This window comes from Hemiscyllium ocellatum (assembly GCF_020745735.1).
Source record: "Hemiscyllium ocellatum isolate sHemOce1 chromosome 38 unlocalized genomic scaffold, sHemOce1.pat.X.cur. SUPER_38_unloc_1, whole genome shotgun sequence".
Taxonomy (NCBI): Eukaryota; Metazoa; Chordata; class Chondrichthyes; order Orectolobiformes; family Hemiscylliidae; genus Hemiscyllium; species Hemiscyllium ocellatum.
The window spans coordinates 647,242-667,125 of record NW_026867519.1 but is presented as its reverse complement, the minus strand read 5'-3'; the positions used below and the strand labels follow the sequence as shown (position 1 = coordinate 667,125).

The following is a 19,884-nucleotide window of genomic DNA, read 5'->3' as shown; positions in this document are numbered from 1 at the left end:
AGTCAGGGGTAAATGTAGAGTAGTAGGGTAAGGGAATGAGTTTGGTTAGATAAATCTTCAGTGGGCCAGTGGACTTGTTGGGCCGAAGGGCCTGTTTCGACAGAGAAGGGATTCTATGATTCTATGACCGCTGAGACCCACCGCTAGTCACAGGCCTTCAGTCAGACTGTTACCCTCTGCTTCCTCCCATCAAGCCTATTGTGTACCCAGTTTGCCAACGCCCCCTGGATTCCATGTGATCTAACCTTCCAGAGCAAGGTACCATGTGGAACCTTATCAAAGGCCTTCCTGAAATCTGTAGAGTCTACATGTACTGGCCTCCCCTCGTCAAACTTCCTGATCACTGCATCAAAGGACACTAACAAATTTGTGAGGCATGGTCTCCCACGCACAAGGCTATGCTGACTACTCCCAATCAAAAGCTATATTTCCAAATGCATATATATCTAATATCTCAGAATCTTCTCAAGTAACTAACTTACCATGGATGTTCGGCTTAGTGATTTGTATTTCCCAGGTTTTTCTTTGCAGCCCTTCTCGAATAAGGGCGCAATTGTTGATTCCCTCCAATCTTCCGGGACCTCACCCGTGACTAACGGTGATGCAAAAAGATCAACCAGGGACCCCACAATTTCTTCCCTCGCCTCTTGCAGTGTTGTTGGATATATTTGGTCCGGACCAGGAGATTTATCCAACTTCATACATTCTAATGCATTCAACACTTCCTCTCCTGTGATATGGATTGTTCACAAGAGATCATCACTAACTTCCCCAAGTTCCCAAGCCTTTGTGCCCTTCCCCAAGGTCAACACAGAGGTGAAATAACTCCTGCGATTCTGCACATACATGGCCGCTTTGGTCCTTGAAGAGTCCTAGTCTCTGTCTAGTTATTCTTTTTCCATTAATATACTTCAAGAATCTCTTTGGATTCACCCAAATCTTCTCAGCCAAGGTCATCTGCCCTCCTGATTCCCTTGTTCAGAAAACTCTTGTATCCCCAGGGATTCCCTTGACCCCAGCTGCCTGTACCTGAGCCATACTTGCTTTTTTCCTGTTTAAAGCCTCAATGTCTGTTGTCATCCAGGGTTCCTTCTTCCTGCCAACCTTACTCTTCACATTCACAGGAACGGACAGATCTTGAACTGGAGCTATCCCACAGTTGAAGAACTTCCACGTGCAAGAGGTCACTTTGCCTGCAAACAAACTTCTCAAACCAACCCCTGCAAGCTGCTGTTTAATTCCGTCAGAATGTGCTGTGCCCCAATGTAGATCTAGCACCTGGGGAATATGTTGTCTTACTCCACAATGATTACAATATTAATAGAACTATGGCCACTGTTTCCAAAGTGCTCCGCCATTGTCTCCTCAACTCCAAACACTCTGGTTGGGTTGTTTACCTTGTTTATGGAAGTAACTGGACAACACCACCAGCATCTCAAAGTGCACTTGTGACACTTTATCTCTTCTATGTGAAGGAATGGGACCCACAAATCTCCATTTAATCTGGCTCCCATCAAAATTCCCAGGAACAGTACGGCCCAGATTATCAGTGCGCCAGGTTAACTGAAGCAAGGCACAGTAAGGGTTCAAAGTGAATTTCACCGAAACTGTTCTCAAGTAAATATCACAGATTAGTTTGAGAAAGGACTTAGATCTGGAAGAAAGTTTCCTCGAAGTGTCTCCATCGAACACGCTCGAGATTAACAACATAAATGTCACAGCCTCTCAATGTTGTCACAGTCACATACACAAAGGACAGGCTTAAATATTCATATTTCCATCTCACTGAGCTGATCTGGGAGAGGTGGGTCAGTGAGAGGTAGATTGCTTTGTTGGGTGGGGATCAGTCAGGGAGGGAGACTGTTGGAAAGAGATGAGCCAGGATGGGGTCTAGCTAAGGAGATGCAGATTGAAGAGTTGGATAGAGATTAGTCAGGGAGGGGGTGATTTATTGTTGTGCAGGGATCATTCAGGGAGGGGGAGATTGCAGTGTTGGGTTAGGATCAGTCAGGGAGGGGGTGAGAACAGTGCTGGGTAGGGATCAGTCAGGGAGGGGGAGATTGCAGTGTTGGGTAGCGATCAGTCAGGGAGAGACTGCAGTGTTGGGTAGAGATCAGTCAGGGAGGGGGTGATTACAGTGTTGGGTAGGGATCAGTCAGGGCGGGGGAGATTGTAGTGTTGGGTAGGGATCCGTCAGGGAGGGGGAGATTGCAGTGTTGGGTAGGGATCAGTCAGGGAGGGGGTGAGTGCAGTGTTGGGTAGGGATCAGTCAGGGAGGGGGAGATTGCAGTGTTGGGTAGAGATCAGTCAGGGAGGGGGAGATTACAGTGTTGGGTAGGGATCTGTCAGGGCGGGGGAGATTGTAGTGTTGGGTAGGGATCAGTCAGGGAGGGCGTGAGTGCAGTGGTGGGTAGGAATCAGTCAGGGAGGGGGAGACTGCAGTGTTGGGTAGGGATCAGTGAGGGAGGAGGTGAGTGCAGTGTTGGGTAGGGATCAGTCAGGGAGGGGGAGATTGTAGTGTTGGGTAGGGATCAGTCAGGGAGGGGGAGATTGTAGTGTTGGGTAGGGATCAGTCAAGGGGGGAGATTGTAGTGTTGGGTAGGGATCAGTCAAGGGGGAGATTGTAGTGTTGTGTAGGGATCAGTCGGGAGGGGGTGATTTTTTTGTTGTGCAGGGACAGAGGGAAATGCTGAGGGCAAAAAGTGGACATGAGATTGCTTTGGCAAATAGGTTTAGGGAGAATCCAGAGTGTTTTTACAAATGCAAAAAGGACAAAAGGTTCACTGGGGAGTGAATAGGGCCCCTCAAAGACCAAGACAGTCTGCACGTGGAGCTGCAGGTGATGGGGGAGATACTGAACACGTAGTTCCTGTAGAGAAGGACATGGAAGATATAGAACAGGATGATGGTTTGGGAAACTGCATTGGGAAATAGATGATGTCTCCTTGCAAAATGTCGATATTACAGAGGAGGAGGTGTTGGATATCTTGGAAAGGTTAAAGGTGGATAAACCCTCAGGACCTGATCAGGTGTACCTGAGAACTCTGTGGGAAGCGAGAGAAGTGATTGCTGGGCCTCTTGCTGAGATATTTGTATCATCGATAGTCACGGGTGAGGTGGCGGAAGACTGGAGGTTGGCAAACGTGGTGCCACTGTTTAAGAAGGGGTGTAAGGAAAAGCCAGGGAACTACAGACTGGTTCACCTGACGTCAGTCGTGGGCACGTTGAAGGACGGATACATGAGGGACAGGAGTTACATGTGTTTAGAAATGCACTGTCTAATTGGGGATAATCAGCATTTCTTTGTGTGTGGGAAATCATGTCTCAAGATATTGAGTTTTTTTGAAGAAGGAACATAAAGATTGATGAGGGCAGAGCGGTGGATGTGAGTGATATGGACTTCAGTAAGGTAGACGAAATGTTTGCACACGGGAGCTTGGTTAGCAAGGATAGATCTCATGGAAAACAGGGAAAACCAGCCATTTGGATACAAAACTGGCTTTAAGGGAGAAGACCGAGGGTGGTGGTGGAGGGTTGCATTTCAGACTGGAGGCTTGTGAGCAGTGGTGTGCCGCAAGGATCTGTGCGGCGTCCACTACTTTCCATTAATGATATAAATGATTTGGATGTGAGCATAGCAGGTATAGTTAGTAAGTTTGCAGATGACACCAACATTGGAGGTATAGTGGACAGTAAAATATGTTACTTCACATTACAACGGGAACTAGATCAGTTGGGCCAATGGACTGAAGAGTGGCAGATGGAGTTTAATTTAGACAAATGGGATGTGTTGAATTTTGGAAAAGCAACGCTTCGCGGGACTAATGCACTTCATGTTCAGGTCCCAAAGAGTGTTTCTGAATAAAGAGACCTGAGATTGCAGGTTCATTATTCCTTGAAAGCAGAATTGTGGGTCGATAGGATAGTGAAGAAGGTGTTTGGTATGCTTCTGTTTACTGATCAGAGCATTGAGGAGAGGAGTTGGGAGGTCATTGTCTGGCTGTACAGGACATTGGATAAGCCACTTTTGGAATATTGCGTGCAATTGTTGTCTCCTCCCTATCGAAAGGATATCATGTAAATTGAAAGGGTTCAGAAAAGATATACAAAGATGCTGCCAGGATTGGAAGATTTGAGTTACAGGGAGAGGTTAAATGGGTTGGGCCTGTTTTCCCTGGAATATCTGAGGCTGAGGGGGAACCCATAAGGAGGCTTATAAAACCATGAGAGGCATAGTTAGGATTAACAGACATGGTCTCTTTCCCTGGGGTGGGGTAGTCCAGAACTGGAGGGCTTTGGGTGAGAGGGGAAAGATATAAAAGGAATGTAAGGGACAACGTTTTGATGTAGAGGGTGTTGTGTGTATGGAATGAGCTGCCAGAGGAAGTGGCGGAGTCTGGTACAATTACTGCATTTAAAAGGCATCTGGATGGGTATACGAACAGGAAGGGTTGAAACGGATTTGAGCCAAGTACTGGCAGATATGACGAGATTATGTTAGGATATGTGGGTGGTGTGGATGAGTTGGAACGTAAGGCTCTGTTTCTGTGCTGTACATCTCTATGACTGTAAATGTTTACCACTATCCATTACCAGCCATACACTTCACTGTTTCCCCTCTTTACCTTGGTCAGTTCTCCCCTCAGCACATGTCAATGGCTTTGGTTGTGATTGTAGGGTGTGCTTTAGGGTCACTTTAACAATGCATCATCTCACAGAATTCCACTACACTACAATTTCCCAGAGGATATTTCAGTGGGACGTTACTCCTTCACTCAGTGTCATCACCCAACGGTCGATCTGAGATAGTCACGTCCCTGGCCATTTACAGAATGTGTTATTTAAAGAAACACCGACACAAACAAAGAGGAGTTTGGAGAACATCACTTTTGCCGATGTGACTGTCCGAGATTATACAAAGACTGAACTCTCCCAAAATTATCGCAGTGCCTTTGCATTACACAGGAATTCATTGGAATGTGTAACAGTGTTGAACAATGAAATGCTGTTCGGCAGCATCAAAACTATTCTCCTGGTTGTGGTTTTGTGACATGTTACCCAGAATCTGTATTCAGGCTGATACAGCTTCATCATCTGAGTTCAAATGCTTTCTCTGTAATGCCTTTATTACCCAGTACTGTCAGGGTTGCCTATCCTGCACTCCCTGAGACTCCTCAAGGAGGGGTACAGTAGAATATACATGTTCCACCATTTGTTCACCCTGACACCACTAAATCTCATTTACCTCTGTGCCACAGTCCAGCCACCTTATTGCAGAGACTTTGTCCATTCCAAAAAAAGAACATTACAATTGATTATTTCCACAATTTCTTGTCACAGTCCTGTTTAATGATGTACAGTTTCAGTTAAACTCTGCGTCTTCCTGTTCCTTTCTGCTTGTCTTCAGCTACATCGCCATTTTCTGTTTGGATTTGGAAAGCTCCTTTCACCTGAACTCTCTGCATCCTCTCTGTCAGTATACAGCCCTGTACATAAGCCGTGACTGGCCAGGACACTGCTCCCAGCAGGGTTGTTTCTAATTCTCTTGTGAGATATTGCTGCCTCCTACTGGCCAGTGTGTATTTCCCACCCCGAGCTGCCCTTGAGCTGAGTGGCTTCCTGGATCGTTTTGGCAGGAATTGAGAGTCAACCCCATTGCTCTGGGTCTGGATCATGTGTAGGCCAGACCCGCTGCCTGTAACAGATTTCCTTCCTGAAAGGATATGAGGCAGTTAGATGGGTGTACTGGACACCGGCAATAACTTCTGGATGAACGGTCGGGTGAGAATAGCACGAGGCCATCAGCTGTCCCACTCAAAGCTCACCCGTCAGTGAGTACTGATCCCAGTGTAGCATCAATCAAACCCCTTTCACCATGACCATTGTGTGATCCTGATTCCTTCCTGCACGCTGGTGATATCACTCAGTCTCTCTCCATGTGGTATGCCTCACTGTGTGGGTGTAATTTCTGCCTCTGTCAGTGCCTCTCACTCTTGCATCCAATCCAGATCCTGAGCCAGCAGAATTCTCTACTCTAGAGAGACGCAGCAGCACAGGCCATGGATGGAGACTGGGGTTTTCCAGATCTCTGTGAGACTCAGTGCCATCCTCCATGTGTAACCCTCACTACATCAGTCTAATTTCCCATTTTGTCTATTTCTCTGTCTCCTGTAAGTACTCAGGAATTTCCTGTCTCAGCCGAATTCCTAACTCCTGTCTCGTCCATAACCGCATCAAAGCCAGTTGGTCAGCCAGAGAGAGATGGAGAGGGAGATCTGGAGCCTTCAGTAAATCCTGCAGCCGGTAAGATCACTCACAGTAAACAGCACAGGGAGGAGTTAGTGGTTTCTGTATTCAGACCCAGAAGACAGGATATAGGCACAGAGCTGGGCAAGGAACAGCAACATTCTAGGCTTCATTCCCACCATCTTGTGCTCTCATCTCCGCTGTACTGGTCCTCACTGAGACATCTCTCTGTCTCTCTCTTTCTCTGTCTCTCTATCCGTCTCTCTCTCTCTCTCTCTCTCTCTCTGACTCTCAGTCTCTCCCACTCTCTCTCTCTGAGACTCTGTCTCTTTTTCTCTATCCCCTCTTTCAACCCTTCTCTCTCTCTATCTCAACCCCTCACCCTCTTTCTCTATCTCTCTTCCCCTTATTCACTCTCGCTCCCACCCCCTCACACACTCTCCACCTCAGCCCTCTCTCTCACCTGACTCTCTCTCACTCTCTCTCTCTTGTGTGCCTCACCCTCGTGTCCCTCTCTCTCTGGCTCGCCATCTATCTCTGAGGAGAAAGTGAAGTCTGCAGATGCTGGAGATCAGAGCTGAAAATGTTTTGCTGGAAAAGCGCAGCAGGTCAGGCAGCATCAAAGGAACAGGAAATTCGATGTTTCGGGCATGCTTGGATGCTGCCTGAAATGCTGCGCTTTTCCAGCAACACATGTTCAGCTCGCCATCTATCTCTCCCAATCTCGCTGCCCCCCCTCTCTATCTATATTTCTCTCTCTCCCCCTCGTCCCCTTCTCACACTCTCTCTCTCGCACTCTCAGACCCTCTCTCTCATTTCCGTCCCCTCTCTTACTCACACGTGCACCCCTCTCCTCTCTCTCATCTTCTCACTCATCTCTCTACCCCTCTCTCTAACTTCTTTCTCTGCCCCCTCTCTCTGCCCCCTCTCTCTGCCTGTTCTCTCTGCCCCCTCTCTCTGCCCCCTCTCTCTGCCCCCTCTCTCTGCCCGTTCTCTCTGCCCGCCCTCTCTGCCCACCCTCTCTCTGCCCGCCCTCTCTCTGCCCGCCCTCTCTGCCCGCCCTCTCTCTGCCCGCCCTCTCTCTGCCCGCCCTCCCTCTGCCCGCCCTCTCTGCCCGCCCTCTCTCTGCCCCCTCTCTCTGCCCCCTCTCTCTGCCCACTCTCTCTGCCCACTCTCTCTGCCCACTCTCTCTGCCCTCTCTCTCTGCCCCCTCTCTCTGCCCCCTCTCTCTGCCTGTTCTCTCTTCCCACTCTCTCTGCCCTCTCTCCCGACACCCTTCTCTTGACACCTTTCTCTCCACACTCCTCTCTCCACCCGTCTCTCTCCATCCCCTCCCTCTAACCTCTCTCCCCACGCACTCTTTCCACCCTCCTGTCTCCACCCTCCTCTCTCCACACCATCTCTCCACCCCCTCTCTCTCTACCCTCCTCTCTCCACCCCCTCTCTCTCCACCCCGTCTCTCCAACCCCTTCGCTCCAACCTCCTATTCTCCAACCCCCTCTCTTCACCCCCTCTCTCTACCTCCTCTCTCCACCCCCGCTCTCCACCATCCTCTCTGCACACTCCTCTCTCCACCCCTCTCTCTCCACCCCTCTCTCTCCACCCTCCTCTCTCCACCCTCCTCTCTCCACTCCATCTCTCCCCTTCTTTCTACCCCCTCTCTCTCCACACCCTCTCTCCACCCCCCTCTCTCCACCCCCCCTCTCTCCACCCCCTCTCTCTCCACCCCCTCTCTCCACCCCCTCTCTCCACCACCTCTCTCCACTCTCCTCTCTCCACACCCTCTCTCTACCCTCCTCTCTCCACCCCCCTCTCTCCACCCTCCTCTCTCCACTCTCCTCTCTCCACTCTCCTCTCTCCACACCCTCTCTCTACCCTCCTCTCTCCACCCCCCTCTCTCCACCCTCCTCTCTCCACTCTCCTCTCTCCACTCTCCTCTCTCCACGCTTCACTCTCGATCCCCACTCTCTCTCCCCTCTCTCTAACACCCTCTCTCTAACCTCCTCTCTCTACCCTTTCTCTCAACCCCCTCTCTCTACCCCTTCTCTCTACCCCCTCTCCCTACACCACTCTCCCTAGCCCCTCTCTCTACCCCTTCTCTCTGCCCCCTCTACTCCCTTCTCCCTACACTCACATCTCTCCGCCTTTCTCTCCACCCCCTCTCTCCACCCCCTTTCTTCTCTCTATCCCCTATTTCTCCCCTCTCTCACCCTCCTCTCTCCGCCCCCTCTCTCCACCCCCTCTCTCCACCCCCTCTCTCTCTCCCCACTCTCTCCCCACTCTCTCCCCACTCTCTCCCCTCTGTCTCCCCTAGTCTCCCCTCTGTCTCCCCTCTGTCTCCCCTCTGTCTCCCCTCTGTCTCCCCTCTGTCTCGCCCCTCTCTACACCCCTCTCTCGACCCACCTCTCTCCCCTCTATTTCTCTAATCCATCTCTCTCTCTAATCCATCTCTCCATAACTCCTCTCTCTCCCCCTCCCTCTCTCCCTCTCTCCTCCTACTTCTCCGTTATCTCACCCCCATCTGCCCCTACCTCTCTCCTCTCTCTCCGTACCTCTCCCCCACCTCTCACCTAAATCTCTCCTACATCTCCCCCTGTCTCTCTCTCTCCTACCACTCTCCTACCTCTCCCCCACCTCTGCCCCTACTCTCCCTCGCTCTCTCCCCCCTCTCTCTTCATATCTCTCTCTCCCCCCTCTCTCCCCGTCGCTCCATATCTCTCTTTCCCCTCTCTCTCCCCATCTCTCTCTATCTCGACCTCTCTCTCCCCCTCTCTCTACCCGCTAACTCTCCCCCTCTCTCTCCCCCCTCTCTCTCACTCCCTCTCTCTCTTCCCATCTCACTCCCCATCTCTCTCCCCTTCACACTCTCCTCTATCTCTCCCCTTTCTGCCCCCTCTCGCTGTCCCCGTCTCTCTGAACGCTCTCTCTCTCCCCATCTCTCTCACCCACTCGCTCTCTCCCCCTCGCTCTGTTCACCCGTTCTCTGCCCAACTCTCTCTGTCCCCCTCGCTCTGTCCCATCTCTCTGACCCCCTCTATCTGTCCCCCTCTCTGTCCCACCTCTACCTGCACGTCTCTGTCTCTCCACGTCTCTCTCTCCCCATCTATCTGCCCCATCTCTCGGCACCCATCTCTCTCTCTCTATCCACCCTCCCTGTCCCCCAACCCTCTGTCCCCCCACCCTCTGTCCCCCGCCCTCTGTCGCCCACCTCCTGTCTCCTCTCTCTGTCCTCCTCACACTGTTCCACTCGCACTGTTCCCCTCTCTCTGGACCCTTCGTTCTGTCCACCTCACTCTGTCCCCCCTCTCTCTGTTCCCCTTCTCTTTGCCCACCTCTCTCTGTCCCCCCTCTCTCTGTCCCCCCTCTCTCTGTCCCCCTCTCTCTGTCCCACTCTCTCTGACCCCCCTCTCTGTCCCCCTCTCTCTATTCCACTTTTCTCTCCCCCTCTCTCCACCTCTCTCTCTTCCCATCTTTCTTCCCCATCTCTCTACCCCACTCTCTTTATCCTCCCTCTCTATCCCCCTCTTTCTGTGCACTCTCTCTCTGTCCCCGCCCTCTGCCCCCGCCTCTGTCACCCTCTCTCTTCCTCCTCTCTCTACACCCTCACACTGTCACATCTCTCTGCCACCCTCGCACTGTCCCCCTCGCTCTGTCCCCCTCTATCTGTCCCGCGCTCTCCATTCTCCGCTCTCTGTCACCCCTCTCTGTCCCCCGCTCTCTGATCCCTGCGCTGTGTACCCCTCTATCTGTCCCCTCACTCTGTCCCCCACTTCTCTATTCCCCCCTCTCCATGACCTCCTCTCTCTGTCCCACTCTCTCTGTCCCCGTCTCTCTGTCCCCCTCTCTCTGTCCCACTCTCTCTGTCCCCCTCTCTCTGTCCCCCTCTCTCTGTCCCCCTCTCTCTGGACCCCTCTCTCTGGACCCCTCTCTCTGGACGCCTCTCTCTGGACGCCTCTCTCTGAGTCCCCTGCTCTATGTTCCCCGCTCTCTGTTCCCCGCTTTCTGTCCCCCGCAACTTGTCACACTCTCTCTGTCCCTCTCGCTCTGTTCCCCGCTCTCTGTACCCCTTCCATCTCTCCCCCCGTCACTCCACTCGCTCTCCCCCCACCTCTCTATTCCTCATGCGGTCCCCTCTCTCTGGGCCACCTCCACTCTATCCCAATCCGCCCTTCCCCCTCCTCTCTGTGCCCCTCGTCTCTACCCCCCTCCTCTCTGTCCCCCTCTCTCTGTCACCCCTCTCTCCCCCTCTCGCTCTGTCCCCATCTCCCTTCCCCTTCTCTCTCTCCCCCACCCGCCCTTTCTCTCTTCCCCCCTCAATTCGCCCTCTCTCTCTCCCCTATGTTCTATACCCCTCTCTCTGCCACCCTCACTCTATCCCCCCTCTCTCTGTGCCCTCTCCCTGACAACCTCTCTCTGTCCACCACTCTCTCTCTGGCCCCCTCTCTTGTTCCCCACTCTTTGTTCCCCGCTTTCTGTCCCCCTCGATCTGACCCCACTGCCTGTCCCCGTCTCTCTTTACCCCCCTCCCCCTCTCACTCCCCTCCCTCTCACTCTCCCCACCTCTTTCCCCATCACACTGTCCCCCTCTCTCTGCCCCCCTCTTTCTGTTCCCCACTCTCTGAATCTACACACCGATCCCCCCACTGATCCCCTCTCTCTGTCCCCCCTCTCTGGCCCCCCTCTCTCCTTACCACCTCTCTCTGTCCCCCGTGTCTCTGTACCCCCTCTATATTCCCCCCGTGTACCCTGCTCTCTGTTTTCCATCTCTCTTAACCACTTTCTGTCCCCACTCTCTGTTCAACCCCCCCCCCCCGCTCTGCCCCCTGTCCCTCTCATTCTGTCTGGCCCTCTATGTCCAGCCTCTCTCTATTCCCCCTGACCCTTCTCTGTCCCCCCCGTCCCCTTCTCACTGTCCCCCCTTCTCTGTCCCCACCTCTATATCCGCCTCTCTCTCTCTGTGCCCATCTCTCCATCTCCTCCCTCTCTGTCCCCTCCTCTCGGTCCCCCTCTCTCTGTAGCCCCTCTCTGTCCACCATCTCTCACTGTCCCCCCTTCTCAGTCCCCCCTTCTCTGTCCCCCCTTCTCTGTCGCCCTTCTCTGTCCCCCCTTCTCTGTCCCCCCTTCTCTGCCCCCCTTCTCTGTCCCCCCATTCTCTGTCCCCCCTTCTCTGTCCCCTTCTCTGTCCCCCCTTCTCTGTCCCCTCTCTCACTGTCCCTGACTCTCTGTCCCCTCTCTCTCTGTCCCCCTCTCTCTGTCTCCCTCTCTCTGTCCCTCTCTCTGTACCCCGCCTTTGTCCACCCTCTCTCCCTATTCCCCATCTCTCTCTGCCCCTCTATTTGTTCCCCCTCTCTGTGCCTCCTTTCTATCTCCCATTCGCTCTGTCCACCTCTGTCTATCCACACTCTCTCTGCCCCCTTTTTCTGTCCCCCTTTTTCTGTCCCCCTTTTTCTGTCCCCCTTTTTCTGTCCCCCTCTCTCTGTCCCCCCTCTCTGTCCTCTTCTCTCTGTCCCCCCACTCTCTGTCCCCCTCTCTGTACCCCCTCTCTGTCCACCCTCTCTCTGTCCCCCCTCTCTGTACGCCCTCTCTGTCCCACCCTCTTGGTTTCCCCTCTCTGTTTTCCCTCTCTGTTCCCCCTCTCTGTCCATCGTCACTCTGTCCCCCCCTCACTGTCCCCTTCTCTCTGTCCCCCTCTCTCTGTCCCCTTCACTCTCTGCCCTCTCTCTCTCTGTGCCCCCTCGCTCTGTCTCTCTGATCTTTGCCCCCTCATCTCTGTCCCCCTTCCTCTCTGTTCCCCCTCTCTCTGTTGCCCCTCTCTCCGCCCCCCTGCCCTCGCTCTCTGTCCCCCTCTCCCTGAACCCCTCTCTCTGCCCCCCTATAACCCCTCTCTCTGTTCCCCTCTCTCTATGCCCTCTCTCTGTCCCCCCTCTCTGACCCCCCTCTCTCCTTACCACCTCTCTCTGTCCCCCGTGTCTCTGTACCCCCTCTATGTCCCACCCTGTGTCCCCCGCTCTCTGTTTTCCATCTCTCTTAACCACTCTCTGTCCCCCCCTCTGACCACCCCTTTCCCCCCTCTGTCTCCCCCGTCACTCCTGTTTTCCATCTCTGTCTCCCAGTCTCTGTCTCCCAGTCTCTGTTCCACACACTCTGCCCCCCCGATCCTCTCTCTCTGTTCCCCATCCCTTTACCCCCTCTCTCCTTACCACCTCTCTCTGAGCCGCCCACCCCTCTCTGCACCCCCTCTCTGCCCTCCTCTCTCTGTCCCTCTCTCTCTGTCCCTCTCTCTCTGTCCCCCCTCTCTCTGTCCCCCCTCTCTCTGTCCCCCCTCTCTCTGTCCACCCCTCTCACTTTCCGCCTCTCTCTGCCTCCTCCCTCTGTCAACACCACTCTCTGTCCCCCTCTCTGCACCCCCCGAAGCCCCCTCTGTTTCCCGCCCTGTCCCCCCTCTGTCCCCCACTCTCTGCCCCCCCTCTCTCGCTGTCCCTCTCTCTCTGTCCCCCGCTGTCTCTCGCCCTTTCTCGGTCCCCCTGTCTCAGCCCCCGGGTCCCTCAATTTCTGTACACCCCTCGCTTCGTTCCCCCCTCTCTGTCCCCCCTCTCTATCCCACCTCTCAGACCCCCCTCTCTCCTTACCACCTCTCACTGTCCCCATGCTCTGTCCCCCACTGTCTCCCCCACTCTCTGTCACCCCTCTCTCGCTGTCCCTCTCTCGCTGTCCCTCTCTCGCTGTCCCCCTCTCGCTGTCCCCCTCTCTCTGCCCCCGGGTCCTCCATATTCTGTCCACCCCTCGCTCCATTCCCACCCTCTCTGTCCCTCATCTCTATCACCTCTCTCTGTCCCCCCTCTCTGACCCCCCTTTCTCCTTACCACCTCTCTCTGTCCACCGTGTCTCTGTACCCCCTCTATTTCCCCCCGTGTCCCCCGCTCTGTTTTCCATCTCTCTTAACCACTCTCTGTCCTCCACACTCTGTCCTCTACTCCCTGTCCTCCACTCTCTGTCCCCCTCTCTCTGTCCCCTCTCTCTTTCACTCCTCTCTCTGTCCCCCTCTCTCTGTCCCCCTCTCTCTGTCCCCCTCTCTCTGTCCTCCACTCTCTGTCCTCCACTCTCTGTCCCCCTCTCTCTGTCCCCCTCTGTCTGTCCCCCTCTCTCTGTCCCCTCTCTCTTTCACTCCTCTCTCTGTCCCCCTCTCTCTGTCACTCCTCTCTCTGTCCCCCTCTCTCTGTCCCCCTCTCTCTGTCCCCCTCTGTCTGTCCCCCTCTCTCTGTCCCCTCTCTCTTTCACTCCTCTCTCTGTCCCCCTCTCTCTTTCACTGCTCTCTCTGTCCCCCTCTCTCTGTCCCCCTCTCTCTGTCCCCCACTCTCTGTCCCCCACTCTCTGTCACCCCACTCTCTGTCACCCCACTCTCTGTCACCCCTCTCTCTGTCACCCCTCTCTCTGTCCTCCACTCTCTCTGTCCTCCACTCTCTGTCCCCCCTCTCTCTGCCCTCCCCCTCTGTCCTCTTCTCACTGTCCCCGTTCTCTGTCCCCCCTCTCTCCCTGTGCCCCCTTCTCCGCCCCCCATCTCTCTCCCCTCTCTCTGTAACCCCTCTCTCTCTGTCCCTCTCTCTCTCCCCTCTTTCTGCCCCCTATTTCTGTCCCTTTCTCTCTGTCCTCCTCTCTCTGACCACCCGTACCCCTCTTTCTGTCCACACCTCGTTCAGTTCCCCCTCTCTCTGTTCCCCGCTCTCTGACCCCCCTCTCTGACCCCCCATCCGTCCCCTGTGTCTCTGTACCCTCTCTATGTCCCCCACACCCCCGTGTCCCCCGCTCTGTTTTCCATCTCTCTTAACCACTCTCTGTCCTCCACACTCTGTCCTCCACACTCTGTCCCCCACTCTCTATCCCCCACTCTGTCCCCGCACTCCAATTCCCCCCGATCCCCACTTCTATCCCCACGTCTCTCTGTCTGCATCTCTGTCCCCCTCTCTCTGTCCCCCTCTCTCTGTCCCCCTCTCTCTGTCCCCCTCTCTCTGTCCCCCTCTCTCTGTCCCGCTCTCTCTGTCTCTCCTCTCTCTGTCTTCCCTCTCGCTGTCGTCCTTCTCTCTGACCCCCATCCCCTTCTCACTGTTCCCCTTCTCTGTTCGCCCTCTCTCTGTGGCCCCCACTCCATCCCCCCTCTCTCTGTACCCCCTCTCTGACCCCTCTCTCTCTTTCCCCTCTCTCTCTGTTCCCCCACTCCGATCCCCTCTCTCTGTCCCCTTCTCTCTGTATACCCTCTCTCTGAACCCTCTCTCTCTCTGCCCCCTCTCTCTCTGTCCTATCTGTCTCTGCCCCCCTCTCTCTGTGCCCCCTCTCTGTGTCCCCCCTCTCTGTCCTCCCCCTTTGTCCCCTTCTCACTGACCCCCGTCTCTGTCCGCCCTCTCTCCCTGTGCCCCCTCTCTGTCCCCCTCTCTCTGTCCCCGACTCTATCCATCTTCTCTCCCTGTCCCCCCTCTCTCTGTACCCCACCTCTGACCACCCTCTCTCTGTGTCCCCTCTCTCTGTGTCTCCCCTCACTGTTCCCTTCTCTCTGTACCCCCTCTGTCTGCCCTCTCTCTGTGCCCCCTTGCTCTGTCTCCCTGATCTCTGTACCCTCCCTCTCTCTGGCCCCTCTCTCTGCCCCACTATGACCCCTCTCTCGGTCCCCTGTCGCTCTGTTTCCCATCTCTGTCTCCCACTCTGTCTCCCCTCTCTCTGCCCCCTCTCTCTGCCCCTTCTCTCTCTGCCCGTTCTCTCTCTGCCCCTTCTCTCTCTGTCCCCCCTCTCTCTGCCCCCCCTCTCTCTGCCCCCCTCTCTCTGACCCCCCTCACTGTCCCCCCCTCTCTGTGTCCCCTCTCTCTGTGTCCCCTCTCTCTGTCCCACCTCACGCTGTCTCCCTCTCTCTCTGTCACCTCTCTCTCTTTCCCCCTCTTTGTCCCCTTCTCTCTGTCCTGCCACTCTGTCCCCTTCTCAGTTTCTCCCCTCTCTGTCTCGGGGGACAGAGAGAGGTGGAAAGGAGAGTGGGGGGTCAGAGGGGGGGTACAGAGAGAAAGGGACATATAGAGAGGGACAGAGAGACGGGAATAGAGGGGGGGGGAAAGAGAGAGGGGTCAGAGAGAGGGGGACAGAGAGAGGGGTACAGTAAGAGGGGAACACAGGGAGGGGTTCAGGGAGAGTGGGTACAGAGAGAGGGAGGTAGAGAGAGTGGGCACAGAGAGGTGTGTCCAGAGAGGACGGGGGAAAAGAGAATGGGTACAGAGAGAAATACAGAGGGGGGACAGTGAGAGGTGGGTGACAGAGTTGGGGACAGAAAGAGAGGGACAGTTGAGGGGGTCAGAGAGTGGGGGACAGAGTGGGGGAGGGACAGAGAGAGGGGGACAAAGACAGTGGCAGGGAGAGGGCAGACAGAGAGAGCGTGAAGAGAGAGAGAGGGGGACAGAGAGAGGGAGGACGGAGAGACGGGAACAAAAAGAGAGGCGAGAGACAGAGGGGGAACAGTGAGAGGCATACAGAGAGAGGGGAAACAGAGAGAAGGGAACAGAGGGAGGGGTGACAGAGGGAGGGGTGACAGAGGGAGGGGTGACAGAGAGCGGGGCAGAGGGAGGAGCGGGGGTCAGAGAGGGGGAACAGTGTGGGGGGATGGGGGGAGACAGATGGTGGAATGGGGGCACAGGGGGGAACAGAGAGTGGTTAAGAGAGATGGAAAACTGAGAGCGGGTGTCACGGGGGGACATAGAGGGAGGTACAGAGACACGGGAGACAGAGAGAGGTCGGAGACAGAGAGGGGGGCGGATGGGGGTCGGAGGGGAGGTACGGAGAGAGGGGGGATAATGGGAGGGGGCAGAGAGAGGGGGAAAGGGAGAGGGTTGGACAGAGAGAGTGGGGACAGAGAGAGGGAGACAGAGAAATGGGGACAGAGAAGTAGGCCTCTCCCTGAACCCCTCTCTCTGCCCTCCTGCGACGCCTCTCTCGGTCCCGCATCTCTGTGTCTCCCATTTCTGTCTCCCATCTCTGTCCCCATCTCTCTGTGCCCCCTCGCTCTGCCACCCCCTCTCTGCTCCCCTCTCTCTGTCTCCCTCTCTCTGTCCTCCCTCTCTCTGCCCCTCTTTCTCTCTCCCTCTTTGTCTGTCCCCTTTCTCTGTCCCTCTTTCTCTGTCCCCTCTCTCTCTGCCCCCCCTCTCTTTGTCCCACCTCTCTCTGTCGCCCTCTCTCGGTTCCCCTCTCTCGGTTCCGCTGTCTCTGTTCCCCTGTCTCTGTCCCCTTCTCCCTGTTCGCCCCTCTCAGTCCTCTCTTTCCTCTCTTTCTCTCCCCTCCTCTTTCTCTGTCCCCTTCTCTGTCCCATTCTCTCTCTGACCACCATCTCTCTGTCCCACCTCTCTCTGTCACCCCTCTCTCTGTCCCCCTCTCTGTCACCCCTCTCTCTGTCCCACCTCTCTCTGTCCCCCTCTCTCTGTCCCCCCTCTATCTCTGTCTCCCTTTCTCTGACACCCCTCTCTCTGTCCCCACTCTCTCTGAGCCCCCTCTCTCTGCCCCTCTCTATATGTCTCTTTTTCTCTGTCCCTTTCACTCTGCTCCCTCTCTCTGTCCCCCTCTTTCTGACACCTTCTCTCTGTCCCCTTCCCTCTGTCCCATACTCTCTGTCACCCCTCTCTGTCCCTGCTCTCTCTGTACCCGCTCGATGTTCCTCCTCCTCTCTCTACGCCCCTCTCCGTGCCCCCTTTCTCTACCCCCTCTGTCTATCCCCACTCTCCCTGAATCCCTCTCTCTGACCCCTTTAAACCCGTCTCTCTGACCCCCTGTCTCTGTTCCCCCTCTCTGTGTCCCCTCTCCAGCCTCCGCTCGCTCTGTCACGCTCTTTCTGGGGCCAATCTCTCTGTTCCCCTCTTACTGTTCCCGTCTTACTGTTCCCCTCCTACTGTCCCCCTCTCTCTATCCCCCTCTCTCTATCCCCCTCTCTCTGTCCCCCTCTCTCTGTCCCCCTCTGTCTGTTCCCCTCTCTCTGTCCCCCTCTGTCTGTCCCCCTCTGTCTGTTCCCCTCTTACTGTTCCCGTCTTACTGTTCCCCTCCTACTGTCCCCCTCTCTCTATCCCCCTCTCTCTATCCCCCTCTCTCTGTCCCCCTCTCTCTGTCCCCCTCTGTCTGTTCCCCTCTCTCTGTCCCCCCCATCCCCCTCTCTCTGTCCCCCTCTCTCTGTCCCCCTCTCTCTGGCCCCCTCTCTCTGTCCCCTTCTCTCTGTCCCCCTCTCTTTATCCCCCTCTGTCTGTCTCCACTCTCACTGTTCCCCTCTCTCTGTCCCGTCTCTTTGTCCCTCTCTCCCTGTCCGACCTCTCTCTATCCCCTTCTGTCTGTTTCCCTCACTCTATCCCCATATCTCTGTCCCGCGCTCTCTGTTCCCCTCTCTCTGTGTCCCCCTCTCTCTGTCCCACCCACGCTCTGTCCACCCTCCCTGACCTCATATCTTCTGTCCCTCCTCACGCTGTCCCCCCATCCCTGCCCCCTCTCACTGTCCCTCTCCCTCTGTCCCCCTCACTCTGTTCCCTCCCTCTGTTCCCCTCACTCTGTTGCCCTCTCTCTGTCACCCTTTCTCTGTCCCCCCTCTCTCTGTTCGACTCTCTCTGTACCCCCTCTCTCTGTCTCCCCCTCTGTTCCGCTCTCTCTCTTTCCATCTCTCTGTCCCAACTCTCTCTGTCCACTCTCGCTCTGTCCCCCTCTCTCTGACACCTCTCTCTCTGCCCCCTCTCTCTGCCCCCCTCTCTCTGCCCCCCTCCATCACCCACCCACTGTCCACCTCTCTCTGTCCCCCTCTCTCTGTCCCCCCTCTCTCTATCCCCCTCTCTCTGTCCCCCTCTCACTGAATCCCCCGTTCTCTGACCCCCTCTCTCTGTTCCCCACTCTCTGTGCACCCTCACTCTGTCCTCGTAACTCTATCCCCTCTCTCTGTTCCCCTCTCCACGTTCCCCTCTCTCTGTCCCCTTCTCTCTGTTCCCTTCTCTCTGTTCCCTTCTCTCTGTCCACACTTTCTCTGTCCTCCTCTCTCTGTCCCCCTCTCTCTGCCCCCTCTCTGTCCCACATCTCTCTGTCCCACATCTCTCTGCCCCCCTCTCTCTGTCCCCCTCTCTCTGTCCCCCTCTCTCTGTCGCCACTCTCTCTGACTCCCTCTCTCTGTCCCCCCTCTCTCTGTTCCCCCTCTCTGTCCCCCCTCTCTCTGTCCCCCCCTCTCTGTCCCCTCTCTCTCTGTCCCACTCTCCCTGGCCCCCTCTCTCGGTTCCCCACTCTCTGTCCACCCCCTCTCTGTCCTCGTAACTTCCTCCCCTCTCTCTGTTCCCGTCACTCTATCCCCCCCTCTCTATTCCCTTCTCTCTGTCCCCCTCCCTCTGTCCCCCTCTCTCTCCCCTTCTCTCTGCTCCACCTCTCCTTATCCCCCTCTCTCTGTTCCCCTCTCTCTGTACTCCCGCTCTCTGTTCATCTCTCTCTGTCCCATCTCTCTGACCCTCTCTTTGTACCCGTCTCCCTGCCCCCCTCTCTTTATCCCCCTCTGTCTGTCCCCACTCTCTCTGTTCCCCTCTCTCTGTCCTCTCTCTCTGTCCTCTCTCTTTGTTCCCCACTCGCTGTCCATCCTCTCTCTGTCCCCCTCTCTCTGTCCCCCTCTCTCTGTCCCCCTCTCTCTCTATCCCCCTCTCTCTATCCCCCTCTCTCGGTCCGCCCTATCTCTGTCCCCTTCTCTCTATCCCCCTCTCTATGTTCCCCTCTCTCTGTCCACCCTCTCTATTTCCCCCCCTCTCTGTCCCCCCTTTCTGTCCAACCTCTCTCCCTGTCCCCTTCTCTCTTTCCCCCTCTCTCCGCCCCCATCTCTGTCCCCTTCTCTATGTTCCTCTCTCTCTGTCTCCCTCTCTCTGCCCCCTCTCTCTGTCCACATTCTGTCTGTGCCCTCTCTCTCTTTCTCCCTCTCTCTGTACCCCCATTTGTACCCAACTCTGCCCCCTCAGTCTGCACCCTGCTCTGTCCCTCTCTCTGTCCTCCCTCTATCTGTCCGCCATTCTCTGTCCCCCTCTCAATGTCACGCTCTCTCTGTCACCCTCTCTCTGTCCCCCTGACTCTTACCCCCCTCTCTCTGTCCCCTCCTTTCTGATCCCCTTACTCTTTACCCCACTGTCTGTCCCCCACGTCTGTCCCCACTCTCTCTGTCACCCCTCTCTCTGTCCCCACTCTCTGTCCCTCCTCTCTCTGTGCTCCTCTCTCTGTCCTCCTCTCTCTGTCCCCCTCTCTCTGTCCCCGTGTCTCTGTGCCCACTTTATGTTCCCCCCGTGTCCCACACTCTGTTTTCTCACTCCATTAACGCCTCTCTGTCCCCCACTCTCTGTCTCCCTCTCTCTGTCTCCCTCTCTCTGTACCCCCTCTCTCTGTCCCCCACTGTCTGTCCCCCAAGTTTGTCCCCACTCTCTCTGTCACTCCTCTCTCTGTCCCCACTCACTGTCCTCCTCTCTCTGTCTCATCTCTCTGTCCCCTTCTCTCTGTCCCCTTTCTCTGTCCCCGTGTCTCTGTGCCCCACTTTATGTTCCCCCATGTCCCACACTCTGTTTTCTCACTCTATTAATGCCTCTCTGTCCCCCTCTCTCTGCCCCCTCTCTCTGTCCCCCCTCTCTC

At 55.6% G+C, this 19,884-nt stretch overlaps 1 long non-coding RNA gene across 2 annotated transcripts in view; it reads left to right on the top strand.

Annotated features, from left to right (window-relative positions):
* LOC132808755 (uncharacterized) overlaps nucleotides 1-19,884 on the top strand; it is a 50,781-nt gene that overhangs the window by 15,628 nt on the left and 15,269 nt on the right. Inside the window, exon 1 of one of the 2 annotated variants that reach the window (XR_009642143.1) lies at nucleotides 6,181-6,303. The exons of the other annotated variant lie outside the window; for it this stretch is intronic. This is a non-coding gene — a long non-coding RNA (uncharacterized LOC132808755). Of the gene's footprint in view, nucleotides 1-6,180; nucleotides 6,304-19,884 lie in introns of those variants that run through there. 2 annotated transcript variants of the gene reach the window in all.